This window comes from Talpa occidentalis, unplaced genomic scaffold (assembly GCF_014898055.3).
Source record: "Talpa occidentalis isolate TD23 unplaced genomic scaffold, MPIMG_talOcc4v2.1, whole genome shotgun sequence".
NCBI lineage: Eukaryota > Metazoa > Chordata > Mammalia > Eulipotyphla > Talpidae > Talpa > Talpa occidentalis.
Window position 1 is genome coordinate 151,498,116 of NW_026555331.1, and position 18,577 is coordinate 151,516,692.

Genomic DNA, 18,577 nt, shown 5'->3' on the forward strand with positions numbered 1-18,577 from the left:
TATTTACCTCTGTGTACCCAACCCCTAGACAATACTTACCATAAATATTGTGCTCCATCAAGATTATTATATGCCTCTTTTCTTGAGGGCAGGTAACACAAACATCTATTATAAGTTTCAATGATTTACTAATTGAATCTAGAAAAGATTTATGGTCGTTGACAAAAATTCATTCAATAAGAGCAACATAAAATTCGAAAAATTTTGCAAGACTTGATTAGAAATAGATGAAATGAATTATGCCATATAACTTGTAAACAAAGGTGTAGCTTATGTCTAAAAAGTCACTAGCAGACTCAGCTCTTAGTCTCTCTGATAAAACCTTCACTTAAAAAGGTCTCCCAAGACCTCTGTGTGATGTTTGTGTCCTGCCAGTTTCACAGAAACACAACTGTTTAAGTCCATGAGGAAGCCCATATTCCAATACCCTAAATTCCTCCAACATTATACCAACCTATATCCTTGTAATTTGTGGTTATGTCTGGTGTTTTTGGAAAGATATTTCGCCACCTACTGCTTTACATAAATTGTATTATTGGTCACTAGAATTATTACTAGAGACTGTTTCTTGCCTTAGGATAGAATTAAAATAGACACTAAGTCAAAAACACTAACAAGAAAAGCTTAATTATGTAAACATAGCTCATAATGCCCATGTTCAACCTGCAGACACTGTGCAAAGTTTCCAATGATACGAGCACCTTTATGAAGATATGAGAAACTGTGCTCATTTGCCCTTTAGATGCAAGCCCCTGAGTTTCCTACATCACAGGTTTTTATGATTCTGTCATGTGGAACCTCTTCCAACAAGGTCTCCTAAGAGAACAAATCACCCAGTGGAGTATCCATTTAAAACATCACAAACAAATAGGGTTTTCATGCCCCTGTTCTTTAAATTTTAATTAAAATGCTTCATCTTTCATCACAGCAATGTTTTCTGTTCTAACCCTATAGCCTCATTATTAGTTATAGCTTGGCTAGATTTTTAAATAGAACTCAATATTTTTCAGTATTTCAGACAAGAGGAGAGTGTCACATGGAGAAGCTGTCAGTCGGTCCCAGGGAAGACTTTTTAATTGAACCTCTACCTCTTCTTTGGCTAATCCAAAGATCTTACAAAGGGCATATATGTGAGTGACAAAGTAAATTGGGTGCTGACTTCTTCTTATTCTTAGGAAAAGAATTCATGGTGGACGGACTTTTGCTTTCCTTTTGCAAAGCCCCATTCAGGTGTCCTTGGTGATTTCCCATCTTGCAGTATTTTCCCTTATTTATGGGAGAATTTAACCTATCAGCAGCCCTGGAATTCCACCTGTTCCCCCTGGATACTCCATGGAGGTGCAGGTGGAGAGCAGGGGCTGTGGACACTCATGAAGTCATCATTGAATCACCCTCACTTGGGTAATCAGGGCATCTCATAAAGTGCAAACAAGCACTGTTATTGTCTTCCCGCTGTCCCACTGCACACCAAGCCTGCCCACATGCCCAGCCTCCGCTCCAGGCCGGGGGCTGCTGGAGGACATTGCAATGACTTCATGGCGTCAAAGAGGAGCAGGTGCCATAAACTGGGAAATTGGGGCTAAAGGTGAAATAGCATCTTACAAATGTCTTCCCTCAAAAAGCTCAATCTTATTTTAGGAATATATGATCCATAGAGGACTTTATCATAAATTCATCTGAATGAGCCAGTAAGCTTCTCTTATTGGGCTCTCTTTCCAATGAGTAAGCACGATTTAGAGGTATCATTGCCTGGTTACTGAAGAGACCTTTGTTTTGATTCACTTGTCTCTAAGGTGATTTAGCTTGAGCCTCTGTGCTTGGTATGGCCTGTAGGGGGTGTTTCTCCTGGAGCTCATGGTCCCCCAGGAAGACATGACTTTCCTTGATTCTCACAAGAGTCTGTGATGCTTCCAAATAGGTCTCCTGTCTGATCCACTGTAACAAATCCTGTACACATTTGCGATCTACGGGAAAACAGGCACACTGTAGAGCACAAGCAGATGAAAGTACACACCTGATATATCTGTCATGTCATCTCTTTTCCTTCTAAGTTAATTGGTGGAAAATGGTGCCAGGTCTTCTGTGAAGTAAACACATATTTCAAAAGACAGCTAGGTACTCGCAACAAAACAGCAAATTCAGACATGGCGCTTTTTCACTGGTCTCGTGGGATTCCTTCAATTGCTTCCACTGTCTAAAGTTAAGAAACATCAGAGGTGCTGTTGTGAGGATGACTGGCACCCGCTGCTGTAAGCACTCTTCTACATTGAGAAAATACAAATACTCCACTCATTCTAAGGTAGATTCAAGCTAGATTGCATGTAAACCCCTGAAAGATGGACTTAAGGGTGCTTCTGCCTGAAAATAATTGTGATATGAAAATGCAACTTCCCACCCTATCTCTGAAGACGTAGGTTTGAGACTGACTTTGGAGAGTCTAGTTATCCCCAGCACAGACGGATCAGCTTCAGACCTGACATGACACTTGGCTGGGTTTGTGGTCCAGGGCAGTGGGAATGTGGTGACAGTGATTTGTTTGAGCTTCCATTGAATCATTACTCAACATTCCAAAGAAAATTATGAGCGACTTCCAATCCTGAGGTCACCTAGAGTCCACACACCTACTAAATACATGACACAGTATAATGTCTGGGTTTTATGCTGAGACCTCGAATTCCTCTACAGCTGCTGAGCTGAGAGGTAGCAGTCGCGTGAATAAAGCCCCCTCCCCAAAGTGTCCACATCCTAATCTTCAGAACCTGTCAATATGTCACCTGACCGGGCAAAAGGGACTTTATGGATATGGCCGAAGGATGGACCTTACAGTCGGGACATTATCCTGGACCGTGTGGGTAGGTCCAGTCTGATCACGCAGCTGCTTGGCAGTGGTGGAGAGACAGGGAGGATGTGATGGGAGGACTCAAGCCACGCTGGCTGACTTTGAAGATAAAGGAAAGAGCCACGCCACTCAGGTGGTCTCTAGAGAGTAGGAAAGACAAGGGGATGGGGGCTGCCCTAGCGTCTCCAGAAAGGGATGCCACCCTGCCCGCAGTGACGTTCAGTCCTTGAGACCTGTGTCAGGCATCTGACAGGGTAATACATTTATATTGTTTTAATCCACTAAATGTGTGGTCATTTGTTACAGCAACAGTGAGAAAAATGAATACCAAGTATAACGATTTATTTTTTGAGAGTCATAAGAAAAGCACCCTGTTAAAATAGCTCCTAGAATAATGGCACCCACCACTCTTAGTGCAGAAGTTGTTTTGGCAGCTTTAAAGCAGAAGAGCATGTTCTGTCTGAAGGTCCTTTACAGCTTCTTGTGGCCCAGTGACGGGCACTAAGGTCTCTCCGCTGCCCTCTCCTTTGGGGCGGACATCCTAACAACCTCAGAACCTCATGTGCTTTGAGGGTGCCTGTGAGCTCAACCAAAGAGTTCACTCTTGAAATCCTGTAACAGCCCGTAATTGGATAGAAGGGGTTAGCGAGCATGGCCAGTTTTATTTCCCCACTATTCGTACCCTATAATCAAAGAAACTGGAAGCCTTCTAGAAACTCACATTTTTCCTTAAAGATTTGCACAGAATTTATAAGACTGACAACCCAAGTCATAAGCTAGTTTTATTATCCAGGGTTCCTATTACCACTTATTTTCTAGAAAAAAAATATTATTTCCTTTTCACTTGGTTATTACTTTTTTTAATCATAAACACATAAGGTAATAGAATGATTTTCAGTAATAACCACCAGATAAAACATTAAAAATATTACAAATACTTGTCCTTACTCATATTTCCTTTTCCATTTATTCCAAAAGGATTACAATATGCTGTGCTCATCATCTATCATTTGCTTACATATTTTTCTATTTTTACTACATTTATCTCCTATGTGTATGTGTGGGTGTGTCATGAAAACACATGCACACAAAGATTATAGGAAATGAAAATAGTTGGACAAGCTGAAACCATTCAAAGAAACACTAATAATCAATAACAAAAATTGCACAAGTTCCATAACTTTGAAGGACTTTTGTCAAAATATTTCAGAACTCTCTTCCTGTCAGTAATGAATATATAAGAAAAGAAAAATTGGTAAAGTGGCTACTTATTTAGCACTCTGTCATGGAAAGCATTGCAAACATTGCAGATTAAAGTGCTTTGCTTTCTTTGCAAAACCCTCTCAGGGGTAGTTTGAACAGCACCCCTGAGCCCCTGACGTCTCCTCATCTCGTCACTGCCCCTCAGGGCACGCGGCAGGAAATGGTGCTGGGTCCGACTGTCTCGTTAGCTCACATCCGTCTCCAGCACGTTGTCCTGTGCTCCTCCAATGTCAGGAAACACCCCTCCAAGTTCCTCCAGCGTGAGGTCTGTGCCCGTGTCACTTCCTCCTGGACATCTTCATCCTTCTTTTGGTCACAGCCACTGTCCTCGTTTATGTGGATAAGGTCACTTCACGAAGTCCTCTGACTGCAGAGCCAGAGCTGTCAGACAACTGCTGGTCATGGTTTCTCTGGTAGCTCCACTCACGCTCGGTCCTAATTTCGCAATCAGAGTCCTGCCTGCTTTTCAATTCTTTGATGCGCTTTCATCTTTCTTAAGCAAGTTCCTCTGGGATGTCTGTTTTGTAAATTTTTATAAGGCTTATCACCGGAAAGAAGCAGCCGACAAAGCCATATGCTCTGCCGTGTGTGATAAGAGTAACAAATGGGCGACTGGCCAGCAGACTCTGAAAGAAGGGACAGGACAGGATGGGCCAGTGACTGGGATGGGTTGTGTCGGGTGGGGGGGAGTGTTTGTGGACAGAGGGCCGCGCGGTGACTTGGACATCATGCACCTGCAGAGTGAAATTCAAATATGAGGTGATTACTCACCCTAATAGATCATGGTCCCTGGAGCTGCAACCACATTGGTGTGTTTAACTAAACCATGGTGATTGAAATCAGGGCATCTCAGAACTGGGCAGAGCTAAGCATGCCTCTGTGTGTGTGTGTGTTTGTGTGTGTGTGTGTATTGGTGGGTGTGTTGTGTATCACAGACTTCACTATGCACCATCACATAAAGCACATCCTTTCATAAACTTGATTTTTTCACTCAGTATTATGTTTCAGAGAATTATCCTGATGTATGCTTCTATAGTTCATTTTTTTTCTGTTGTACGGTACTTCTTTCCTATGACTATACTATGGTTATTTACATATTCTTTTATGAAAATGTAGATTGCTTCCATTTTTTTTTTATTATTGCAATTACCCCTCTGGGAATTCCTTTACTGCTTCTGTGTAGTTATATTCAAGTCTCTACAAGGTTACTATATCTAGGAGTAGAATTACAAGTTTTTCAACCTTGTTAGATATTTGCAAATTATTCAATCAATTAACACTCCTAAGTTTTTGGAAGTTATTTTGATGCAACTCACTCCATAACAATTAGTACTGGCAAGTTTGGCTTTACCACTTTGTCCCTATCAACTGATGAGGATAAACTAATTTAATCTGGATCTTCCTGATTAATAGTGAGATTAGTACAGTTTCATGTTTCTTTATATATTAATTGCTTATATTTTGACAATTATATTGACATCTATTGATTTATGCAGCTCAGAAATGAACAGTTTGTAACTTGTATACTTCGTGGTTATCTCCTTGTCTCTGTCTTTTCCAGTGGAAGATGAAATACTTTGATGCACAGGAGATCTTAACGTGAATATAGCACATATCCAAATTTATTTATTTTCCTTTTTTATGTTTTGTTTTTGTGTCATAAATGTTCTCTCTTCTGTGCCCCATGCCTTAGAGACAATGCCTTTTTCATCCAAATGTTTTAACTTTTTTCTATGTTTAGGTCATTAGTGAATATAGAATTCATTTTTTGATCTGGTAGAAGATAAGAATCCAATTTCTTATTTTTGACATATGAGCAACCAAGTTTTTTTTCATCATAGATATGGGAACAAAAACATCCTTTTTCTACTGACCTGCAAAGCCACTGCTATCACAATCAAGATATTTATTATTAGACTATATTTTTTAGAGCAGTTTTAGGTTCACAGCAAAAAATGAGCAGAAGGGACAGAGTTTTCCTTATGCCCTCTGCTCCATGTGTTGACTATCGTAAATAATGCTGCCATGAAATGGGGGTGAAGATGTCTCTTCAACAAGTGATTGTGTTTCCTTTGCATGTAGAGCCAATTTTATTCTTCTATGGTTTCAATTTATTCTGATTTGTCTTGCAAGTATTTTTAATACATATATAGGTTTTATATCTCAGTTATAATTATTCCATTATCTTGAAAGTCTAGAGGTTTTATTTTCTATTCTCCTTTGTCATTTTTGTTATCTTCTGGCTTAGTTTTGCACTTTGCAATCTCTGGGATGAATATCATCTCAGGTTGATATTGATCTCTCCTGAGAAGATTTGAGTTTGCTTCTACCAGGTGCCTTGATACATCTTCTTTCTCCGATCTCCAGATTCCCATTATCTAACTTTCAAAGGTAAAAGTAATGTTATCTTCAGACTATCATAACAGCTCTCTTACCATTAGGTAGATTGCTGTAGTGGTGTCTTGGACATCCTCTGTGGATATGTAGAGTGTGTCTATAAGAAACACCCCTACGAGTGGATTTTATGGGTTAAGATTATAAGATATTTTAACTTTCTGGGCATCCCTGGTGGTGCAGGCGATTGAGCATGGCACCGAGAAGCTGTCTGCAGCCTCTGCAGCACAGGTTCGATCCCTGCTGGCCAGGGAGATACCCACATGGCACAGCAGACCTCTCCTGTCTTACCTGCTGCCCCCCTCAGCAATGTATTTCAATCAGTCTGCCTGTTCCCTGCTCTGTCTCTGGTGAATCCTGTCACCCTCCTGCACATCTGGCCTGTGTGCCAGTTCTTGCATGCATAAATGAAATAAATAAATCTTTAAAAAAAAAGATATTTTAACTTTCCAAGATTTTTACAAAATGCTCTTGGAAAAGCCAGACCAATTTGACATCCTATCAATAAACTACAAAAATGCCTGTTTTCCTAACCCTCAACTACAGAGGGTCCAATTATACCTCTCTTTGACTATCTGAGTAGGGCTAATTGGCTTCACATTATAGGCTAAATTGTCTTTGCTCTCATTTCTGCATGAGTATTACTCTCAATTAAATGAACAAAGTAGTTGATATTGTGGAGTTTTTCATGAACAGTACATGGTATAGAGTCAACTCAGTAGTTTATGAAATATGCTTTCCTTTTATTTCTCCCACCCGAATATACTGACAATGGAAACAGATCCTCAGACTGACCTAATTCAAGGTAAGAAGTATTGTTCCAGTGTGTTGGTCTCAAGGATTTTCCTGTATGCATAATAAATAGTGTAACTATAATATCACAAAGCTCTAAGTAAGCAGATTATGTGCTGTCGACAGTGAATGCTCAATATAATCACAATGCAAGGCCTTAAATAGAGAGCGGTATTGACTGTCATTATTTTTGAAAGAAGTAGGGAATCTTGTGCTCACAGCACTGTCCTTAAAAATCTCCTAAGTCCTAACCCTCTGCCCCATCCTATTCTTCCAAAATGGCTCTATCGATGAACATCCAGCAGAAAATAGTTAAATTTATTTTGCCTCTATGTTTGAAGAAGTAAAAGCATTTTTTTCAAAAATTACTAAGTGGACATCCCCTCATGTATCACAGAGTAGAACTGAATCATTGACTCACAGGCCAGCACCTAAGTCAATTAATTATTGGCATAAGGGAGAGAATTTCCCCAATTGTCTTAGAATCTATTTGAATCCAATACTTTCCGGCTCTTCATAAAGGAAAAGTATGGGACTGGGCATTGGTTAGGTGTGCAAATCGTGTCTGATGCTATATATATTTGTTGGTGTTATTTGTCATAAACTTAAGTAGCATCATGAGTGAAATGGACTCTGTGGTCCATTTTCGGCAACAAAATGAAGAATCATGATCTTGGAAATGATATAGGGTTACTTTATACACTTTAGTACTAGGGAATTAACCGTGTTTTACCTTCTGAGCCATATATTAGATAATACTTAGGATGTATAGGAATGCAGTGCTCAGAATGATTGTAATTCTGAGTCCTCTGCACAAATTGTTTCATTTTCTCTCAGTTGGTATTAAAAGTATTAACTTCCTCATTTGGATCTCCATCACTGTAGCATTTATGGGGAAATGGACTCTGAATTTCAAACAAGTTCACAAATGAACATTCGCAACAGAACCCATTCACCAGCTGGAGCCCTTATTACTACATTTAAACTTGATACTGGAACATGAATTTTAAAAGGAAACAGAAGCAACATATGAAAGAATCCCACCGCTCTCTGATGTGGTCCTTGCAGTGAGCTTCAGTATGGAATACAGTTTCATTCTGCATGAATAACCGAGATACCCTGGAAAGGCCATTTGATGAAAGCCATGCCATCCTTATTGTAATTCTTGGCTAGGCATCTGGCAGAGGGTCTAATCTCTATTTCCCCATGACGCTGGTCAGTTTCCCTAAAGCCACACACCAAACTCTACTGATAAAATGAAAACTTTTACCAAAAAGGATAGCGCTGCTCCTCCCCAAACATTACCAAAACATGAGCACAGCCGTCGCCTACAACTCTCCACTGTCCCTTCGGGGTATAAGAAGATCAAGGAGTAAGTAATTTTGAAGCCTATTAGGGGAACACAGAGCACCCACGCACAGAGCTTCACAGTCTCAACAGATGTCCTCATTCACGACAGCAGAGCTCCGGGTCAAAAGAGAGCAAAGGCTGGAAATATCAGCAGCCTGCACGGGAGTGCTGAGCTGCAACCGGGGCAGATCACAGAGTAAAGCCTCCTGTCGAAACTGAACGAAATCCAAGTGTGAGGAGGTGTGAGCTGAAAAAAGGAGGGAAGGTTTCATTTTGTATGACACTGATGAGAACGATGTCAGGGCACAACATTATCAGTTGTCATTTCTGCGGAGGCTCACAATCGTGCCCTCGAGTTCACACTCCGGCGTTTTTCCCCCAGAAGGGAAGCACTTTATTGTAACAGCAGCATCCAGGGCTCTTGAGCAGGTCAGACGGAAAATGCTTGCCGATTAGCATAAAGAAAATACACCCTCTTACCCCCGTCAATTGTAGAACATCAGATGGTATTTATGTTTTTTTTTTTTTAATAGATGCAAATAGCAGCCTTGTCGTTTGCCTTAAAGAACTTTAATGGCATTTTTCACGCATCGACTGTGTAAAGCCGCTGTCCCCTGCGCTGAGCTGGCTTCCCCTTCCTTGACCCCTTTTGGGCTGCGCTCAACGCTGAGCTCCGGAAACAGGGGACAGCTCTCCCGCCGTGACAGTGGCACAGGGGCTGGGCTGGTGAACCCAGGGGCACAGAAGCTCGCTGGAAAGGAACGCCCAGATCAGGGGGGCATTCGAGAGACCCCAAGTCACAGAGGACGGACCTTTCAGTTACTGCTGTTCCATATAAATAATCACAGGCTAGATATTCAACCTGATTTTGAAGCTCCCTCCTATTTGGCATCACTGAATTTGCAGCCAACGTGCTCACTGACCTGGAAACTCCTCATTTCCACCCTCCCCTGAGACTTTCCGGATCCAAACATGTGCCTCTTTCATCCCCAGGTGGGAGTTTCACCTCCCTGGAGGGCGGCAGCCCCTCTGCTTTGTTTTGCCTCCATGCCAGGAGGAAAATGGAGATCTCTTGAGGATTTCTGCCCAGAACACACGAAGATTAATAAGCAGCTTTCAAAATGAAAGTTTCCAGGTGAGAGACTTCCACGCTCTTTTGTCGATTTGCTGGATCAGGACACATAGTTGCAGTATTTTAGGGACTACCATTCTAATCCTTTCCAACTCACCAACTCACTTTATCCAGAAACACGGTTTATCGCAGCCTGATGGACGGGGCCGTTGCTTCTGATTTCCACTGCATTTACAGGAAAGATTTTTTTGAAACCAAGAAAATTTACGAGCCCTGTGGATGATCTGTGCAGCTCTGTGTACTTTAGGCCTAAATGTTGTAAACAGCGTGCACCCCTAGAATCTGGGCCCTAGCTTTGAATTAAAATGTCTCTTGCCTATGTGTCTCCATCCCATGGCAGAGGAACCAGGGGACTTGACTCCTTCTACAGAAGAAACTGTTTATGCTGCAAACCCCTGGCCTCCGCGCAGAGAGGGCCGGGCCGGGTACCCACCCTGTCGGCCCCAGTCTGACAGGTGGTGTCTCTGCTGTTCTGATGACTGCGGCCGGGCCTTCCTGAGGGCGCAGGGTCCCTCCCGCCTCCCCAGGCCACCCCCCACCATCTCCCAACTCTGGACCTGTCCTCTTGTGTCCACTCTTGAGCAGTGAGCGCCCATGGGGAACCGCATGTGTCTGACTTTGCTGGGGAAAGTCATGGAAGAGGCAGAGGGGGTGAGACGGAGAGAAGCAGAATCACAAGCTTCGCATGAGAGACTGCTTGCTCAAAGCAATTTTTTTCTGACCCTAAGTCATGCGTGGCCAGTGTAAAAATTTGAGGAAATACAAAGAGTAGTGACGAAGGGAAACGTGATGATCCTGCTACTTGGCCAGCCTTTTGGTGGATGGTCACGTATTCCCTGATAATGTCTGGTCAATGATGGACCGTGTAGACGGCGGTGGTCCCCCGGGGCCCACACCACGAGGGGTGTCATCACTACACCCTTGGCTGTGTCATTACACCCCTCTGCTCAGAACCTGCCTCCCCTGCTCAGTGACACGTGACTTTCTGGTTGTCAAGTAATCCCGTACGTTTTAAATGATCTTAAGTTCTAAGTTTTAGCATTTAAATAGGAGACTCTAAGAAGGGGGGATTCTGAAATATCATTCCTTCTCTTTCTTCAACAGAGCCGGCCAATTATTTAGTTTTCTTGATGAGTAAGGCCCCAAGGATTGAGCATCCCCTCTCTAAAATTCTCAGAAAAGGAAAGTGTTCCTTGCTTTTTGGATTTGAAGAGAAATATACAGGAGGCCTATTCCACCCAGCAAACTCACCTCATCCGTGGTGAGGACACATAGTGCAAAACACCTGATCTCTTGGTAGATGGTCTCAAGGTGTGGGGGTAAATTTCCCCACCCCATCTTGGTTCTTTTCAAACTAGACAGTTGACCTCACACAAATTAGTAGGAAAAAAGGCCAAAATTTAATGGCGAATATAGGTAGGATCGTGTGGTTGTAGATTCTAACAGAAAATAGCAGAGACCAGGGATATTTAGCCTGTGTTTGGGGACCAGGGGTGCTAAGGGGTGCTAAGGGGGAGATTTCACGTGATGGAGAAGGAGTGACCTTGTTGAACCTCTGAGAGTGAAGATGCAATTCCCTAATAAAGAGCACTTGGTCACCAGAACACCTACACCTGGTGGACACCCCAAAACTACATTCTAGGTCACAGAGGGGGAGCAGAAGTTCAGGACATGACAATCTTTTTCAACTAGGGAAGGGCTTAGGCAAGGACAGACTCTTCTCCTAGGCCTCAAGGGATATCATTGCTCTTGGCTCAGAATCCTCTGCAGCCAGACTGGGGCGTCCCAAGGAGACCAGTCCGGGGGACTTTGGGGTGTCTGAGATGGTCAGAGTGAAGATGCTAAATCAGCCACACTGAGCTCACCAGCAGCCCCACCGTGAACTCACTGCCCGCACTTCTCACCTGCACACAGTTGCCCAACCTGGTCCTGAAAACGTACACAAGGGGGTGAACATTTCCCCTAAACAAATAAATCCTCTCGAGGATCCATCAGTATGTAGGGAAGTAATCCCTGCTGTCATTCCCCGAACAAAATAACCCTTGTGGTCGATATTTCACAGGGAGGCAGATACAATGAGGTAGAAAAAAATCTTCATACTTACATGAGACTTGGAGTTCTATATATATAATATATATATAAAAAATAGCTTTATAACTGTTATGTAATAAGATGGCTCATGTTAGAGTTTGACTGTAACTAAATAGATAATATAAAAAGAATATGAATTAAGATGGAATCTGAAACTCGCCTATAATCTTTCTGTACATACATGTTCTGATTTTAGAATCTAAACCAGAACTAGTAAATTTCAGCAACTATTAACTTTTTGTGAATAGAATTTCTTTAGCTCCTGAGACCATGGCAACACCCCTGAATCAGAACAGCAATGGGGGGCCCTCCCCCACAGAAGTTAATGGAAATCCCCATCCAGGGCAGAGTGACCCCAAAACTGGCAGTGCTGGAGACTTCTCCAGTGAGTGACGTGATCTTGGGCCATGTCACCCCTTCCACATATGTGTCCTCTGTGCACATGTGGCTTCAGGACAGGTGAAGGCACCATCAGCTGCTGCCCACGGTCCCGCCGACCGAGCGCGCTTGTTTCTGTGAAGGGCAGTGAGTGGCCGGTGTCTTTAATCTTCCTGCTCAGGACTTTAAAGGACGCGAGATTCCTGTTAAACTCACTGCAGAGCTAGAGAGGGAAAGCGAAGAGCTCTGTGACGCACCTAGATGCCCAGGACTCTCCCGAGCACCCCAGGAGCAGGCTCTCGCTCCTTCCTAGCGCCTCCTCCTCCTCTTGCTTCTCCCATGCTGTGGTGAGAAGCACCGTGGTTACTCCCTGCACCAGAACTCACTCAGTTCTCCGGGCTTTGTGGGCGCCCACAGACCCCAAGGCCTCCTGCAGCCGCGCCGGCCGTGCCCTGCTGAGCTGGCGGGGGCTCTGCAGACCCCGTGAAGGGGTAGATGACTGAGAGCTCGGGTTCCCATAAGCTGTGTCGCTTTCTTTATTTGTAGTATTTGTGGTTGTGAGAGAGACCGGGGCAGTTATCTGGGCCAGAGTGAAAAGTCACCCCTAAAGGAAGACAACTGTTGGGGGAATTTTCTCAATGAGCTAGTCAAGAATCAAGAACCCGCAGCTGCAGAGAAAAACCACAGTGGACCGTTATGGCCGGCAGCAGGGGGGCGCACGGCTGGGAGGGGACCCCGCGGGGCTGAGGAGCAGAGTTGTGTTTGGGGGGATGAGCATTCGGGGCGCCGCGGGAGAGGGGCGCCGAGTCCCTTCTGGTGGTAGAGAAAGTGGCCGAGGTCCACAGCTACTGGCGTCCCGGGGCGCCCTCCTGGCCCCCAACCCGGGCCTCTGTCACCAGAGTACGTGTCCCGCCTTGACGCAGACGGGGGGCGAGGGTGATTCTCCCCAACATCAGGCACGTCCTAGGTTGGCCTTGCCTGTCCCATCTTGTTTGTGTAGCTCCTTTTCCTGGACCGAAAAGTTCTTGGTGGGGACGGGGTGAGGGTGACCTGTCCCTCCACATCCGCGGAGCCCCCAGGGCCTCCCGGCCCCTCGGCGCTTGAGGGCTCAGTGGACTCCCGTGGAGATGTCCAGCCCGGTCCTGGCGGCCTCCCACCTCCCCCGGGGCCAGCGGCCCTTAGGCCTTGTTCATTGGTGTGAAAATACTTCTCCAGAGACTCCCTGAGGCCTGTCCTCGAGCGTGGCACACACACGCCTCCAGGGGTGGCCCCGAGTCCCCGCGCCTCTGTATTCCGGATGCCCAGAGGGCGCCTTCTAGTGTCAGGCCGAGAATTCTGCGTTTTTGGGACCAGGACCCAGACCCCTGCAACCCTCCTGGCAGGACGCGGCCTTCCTGCTGCGGTGTGATCTGTTGCCTCCTCTCCTTTGCCAGAAGCCCAGTGATGCTCCACGCGTCTAACCTGATCACCCTCACCCGGAGTGTTCTCTCTTCTCCTGCCAACACCAAGGGACCACCTCCCCGTCACTGGCACCTAAGGAGGCATCAGCAGAATTAGCAGTTTCCCTGTGCGCCCCCACCGGAGGGTGCCCCTCTTGAAGGCCAGCCCCAAGCCTTCCCAACACGGGCTCGGGCTCGTTCAGACAATGACGACACCATCTCTGCCCTGCGCTGCACTCACGGGGAGACCTCGCTCCCAGGTCATCGTTTTCAAAAAGTAAAATTTTACCAAAACAAAGAAAAGCAGGAGCAGTTCGTCTTATTTTTATCTAGTCCCAGACAAGCTACATTTCAAGTTTACAATAAATCCGTGTGGCCCGGGCAGGCATGTTTCCCCCAAAATGTCTTAAATTGTGATTTGCGAAGAGAAATGACTGAACATTTGCACTTTTACTATCATATCCTCACTCTACGGATTAATCATTTTTGCCTAAGAATTTGTGTTGCTCTTGGTCAAGAAATAGACTCGTTAAAGGTGTTAGGCCATGGGCCTCCCCAGCCTCCCCCGTGATGCAGGCGGCTGAGCACAGTGCTGTGAAGCTGTCCGCAGCCTCTGCAGTGCTGGTTCGATTCCTGGCTGGCCAGGGAGCTACCCACATGGTGCAGCAGACCTCTCCTGCCTCGCCCGCTGCTCCCCTCAGCAGTGTATTTCAGTAGACCCACCTGTTCTGCTCCCCACTCTGTCTCTGGTGAATCCTCCCACTTCCCACACCTCTGGCCTGCACCCCAGCTCTTGTATGCACAAATAAATGTTTTTTAAAAAAGGCATTAGGCAAATTAGGCAATTGCCTTCATTCCATGTTTTTCACGTGAGAGGCACTGACTCAGGGAGGAAGGAGGGTTATGGTGACAGAGTCCCAGACTCAGGAAAAAGGATTCCCCCGATGCCGCTAGTCTGTCTTCAACCATAGACTCTGGCTGGAACGAAAGTCACTGTATCTCCCACCCCCTTTTTTTATAAGAAGCACCTTTAATTACCTTCCTAGAACTAGTTTCTTAAAGCACACAATGTCTGTCTCCTGAGGTGCGTGTGGAAAGGACGCCCAGCAGGAGTGAATTCTGCCATAATTAAAGAAATCTGGAAAGGTCAACCCGTAGAATGGGGTCGTCTCAGGGAACCCCAGAGAACAAGGGCCCCCGCGCCCGAGACCGTCAACCCCAGAGTGGGTTGTCGGATCATTTCTTTTATTTCTGTGGCCCCGGCGCCCGCTGGAGCAGGAAGCGGCTCCCGTCTTCACAGAGCGCCTGCCTTGCACCCGGAGACAATTTCTAACACTAAAGCCAACGAGAAAATGAGGCCAAGGGAGGCGGACAAGCAGATCCAGAAGCAGGACAGGAGGCTCTCTGCGGAGCTGGCCCCCCGCAGGGCAGCGCAAGGACTTGTATCACATGCAAATGAAGCTTCTGCGACACACCAGCCAGCGGGCACGCTGGGGACACAGGAGAGCACGCAGGCCTGCTGCGCCCTGTGCTAGAGGGACTTGTTTGTTTGCTTGTTTGTTTGTTTTTTTTTAAGATTTATTTATTTATTTATTTATTTATTTATACAAGCACTGGGTACAGTCAGAAGCGCGGGAGGGTGAGAGAATTCACCAGAGCCAGAGCGGGGAGCAGAGCAGGCAGAAGGACCGAAGGACACTGCTGAGGGGAGCAGCAGGCAGCAGGAGAGGTCTGCGCGCCATGCGGGACCCTCCTGTGGTGGCCGGGGAGCAGCCGGGGATCGAACCAGCACTGCAGAGGCTGCGGGCAGCTTCGCAACCCAGCGCTCAACCGCTGCTTGTTTTTATTTATTATCTAAGAGTAGCACTGGCCGGCAACACTGTATGTGACTTAGGGGAACAGGTTCACACCCCCTCAGACGTCACCCCACCCATCGCCAAGGCACCCAGGTGCTTCCCTGAGACCCACACAGCCCCTTTGTTCCCAGGCCCCCCCCCCCGCCCTCTCCAGTAGCCTCAGTACCGCGCTTATAGCTTTCTGGGGGCTGTTTTGGTTTAGTCCGTGAGTTCCTTTGTCTTGTTTCTCTGTGGTGGGCGCGAGCTCCTCCAGCACTTGCCTTTCTGCATCAGTCTCGCCAGCCAGTAAGGGGAATCTGTGAGCTGTGCTGAGGTCAGTGCAGGACGCCCCATGGAGACCCTCAATGGCGGTCTGAGGGGGGAGGCATCAGGGACGACTCTCTAAAAGTGGGGACCCCCAAACACTGAGTCCTGAAAGCTGAGAGGGGTTTCCAGGAGCCAGTGTGGAGTCAACACCTGACTTGTGGAGGAACGAGGACCACGTTTTGTTCAACAGAGAAAATGACATTGGGCGCCCCTGCGTGAGGGCAGAGGACACGGGCGGAAGAGCAGACAAGCGCCCAGGGCTCCTGAGGAAGCCCCTCTCTCAGACCTGGGAAGTCAGGATAGTCTCCCCAAAGACCAGGGCGTCTGCCCCTACCCTGTGCAGAGTCAGAGCTGGAAGACGGGGTGACGTGGGGCTGGAACCAGGCGGCGCTGCCTTGTTATATGGTCACAAGAGGCACACCCCACTGTCCCAGCCTCCCTTGTGGACAGAAAAAGTGGCCTCAGAGGAAGAGAACGCTGTCGCTGATTATAGGGCTTTGAAGGTCTCCCCTTGCTCTCGCTGCCCCCACCCCATGCCCTTCCTGCAACTCATTCCCCTCCCATTGCGGTGCCTCTGCCCCAGCTGACCCCGTGTACATGGAAGCTCGTCGGGAGGATTCTTCAGACCAGGACTTCGTGATGACGGCAGAAGAGGTTTTTGAATGATCTGCGGGTAACTACGTGCAGTTACACACACAAATGTGTAAGGACGCTCCTCCCTCTGCAGCGTGCCATCACCCTAGCGGCTGTGGCGGGATCCTGAGACACCAGGCACTATGTTTCTGGGCCCCACTGGCCCGTCCACTGGCCCCTTTGCATCTGCCCAACAGTCTCATCTCCCCAGCTCGAGCCCCAGAGTGTGCAGCCTCTCACGGCCACCTTCCCTGACAGATCATCCGCATCATGGAGATGGTGAGAACCGAGCTTTTCAAGTCCTGCCATCAAGGCTTGATTTCATGCTTGAAATCCGAACTCGAGACACGTTCCCCTGCAGCGGCACACCATGGCACTGCTCTGTGACCTTCCTGCATACCCCGCAGCTGCTGCTGGACTGACACCCTGTGTCCGGTCACCTCTGTGGTTGCACCTGCAGCACCCCCACCTCCGCCATCAGGGTCATCTCACATCAACCACTGTGAGGATGTCAGAACGCTGGGCAAGTGGTTTCCAGTTAAACCTCAGCCCCAGCTCCAGAATTACCCAGTGCCTTCGTCCCTGCTGCTTCCCTACCCATAGGTGAAAGAGAAAACGTCTCTTGAGTACCACACGGAATATACCTTCCGCTTGGGAATCATCAACACTACCCATGTCATTAAGAGAAGAGCAGGTCACTAAGTTTTACTGAATTTTAATGGCATCATTTTTAGTCCCGAAAGCATGCTCGTGTGTGCCCAAGTGATTAATGACACAGTTTATGCAGCTCATTGGCCATACTTAAATTAGTTTAAATATTCATCTGCTGTTTTGTTGTGATGAATCTTTGGGTTTCTTTTTATTTGTTTCCCCTTGAGTGCTTCCTTCTGTCTGATTTTGGGATGACGTTCGCCTGAATTTGGGAAGAAATGCTCAGTGACCTTCTAGGTAACAGCGCTCACGGCTGCCCAGGATTAGGGAGGGTGAGCATTTCATGCTGTGAATTGCACACCAAGAGATGGTCTGCTGGACTCAGTAGCTGCCAGCTTAGAAGTTCCATTTTCTCATTTGTGGGAAATGAAGCCCCAGATGAGTTGGTTGGGGTTTGATGGCCCAGGGGCTTCCTTGAAAGTCCTTCTATCACTTTTAATATCAGCCTCCTGTGAGTCGTCCCTCTTTCACGGGCTCTCATGATTTAAATTTTGATTTGGAGGTTGCAGAAACCGCCTTCTGAAATTTTGTGACCATTCCTCCCGTACCAGAAACTCTCCAGACATTGAAATTGCATTTGTGGTGAAGCAGGAAAGGCCACAGGAGTCACTTTAATGAGATCCCTTTGAAACGGAACTCTAAGATTTTACTGAAACAAAGGAGTGCCTGCCCCGGATGCTGCTCTGAGATAGCAGTGCCCGGACGTGAAAGTGTGGCCTTTCAAAGCTGTGGCCTTGAGTGTGCCATTCGCCAGTGTCTGCCCATGTTCCTCCACTTGTGTGTGGCTCAGCCTGTATAAAGCAACCTAGACATATAAACCTTTAAAATGTAAGAAATTACTTTATTACAGCCTGAAAATGGGTCCGTGGGGAGCTAGCTAGATATAGAATGGAAAATTCCAGACATCAAGGATATTTAGAGCTCAGGCTCACAGGTATGAATCCATTTCTTTAGAAGTTATGGACTCCAGACCAGCAAGGCACATTTCTTGATCTGTGACTCTCCTCCCTCATCACCAGCCTCAACCAGAGAGAGCAGCATGTGGCCTGCACACACCTCTACTTGTGCAAGAGCCTGTGCTGGGACTGGGCCCATATTGGCTACAAGTCTTCCAGCCTGGGGCGCTGCTCCTCCTATTAGTGTTTGAGTAACAGGATCGTTCTCTGTGACACATTCCTGTAGGAAAGCCAACCTGATCCCCAATATTACTCACTGGGAATGTGCAAGGAAGACATAGATTCTCCTAGAGGTTAACAAACTCTCCCTCCTATTCCCAGCTTTGTAACACTCGCCACTGAATGAGTTATTTGCATGATAGAGTGGTTTCCATCCTATGGTCTCTTCTCAGGCTGCACAAGTAATCCAAATAGCATCAAATAGGTTAGCAAAGAAA

The 18,577-nt window shown here is 46.5% G+C and overlaps 1 protein-coding gene across 1 annotated transcript in view; it reads left to right on the plus strand.

Moving 5' to 3' along the window:
- CNTNAP2 (contactin associated protein 2) overlaps positions 1 to 18,577 on the plus strand; it is a 1,162,155-nt gene that overhangs the window by 924,042 nt on the left and 219,536 nt on the right. The gene's annotated exons all lie outside the window — the stretch shown is intronic.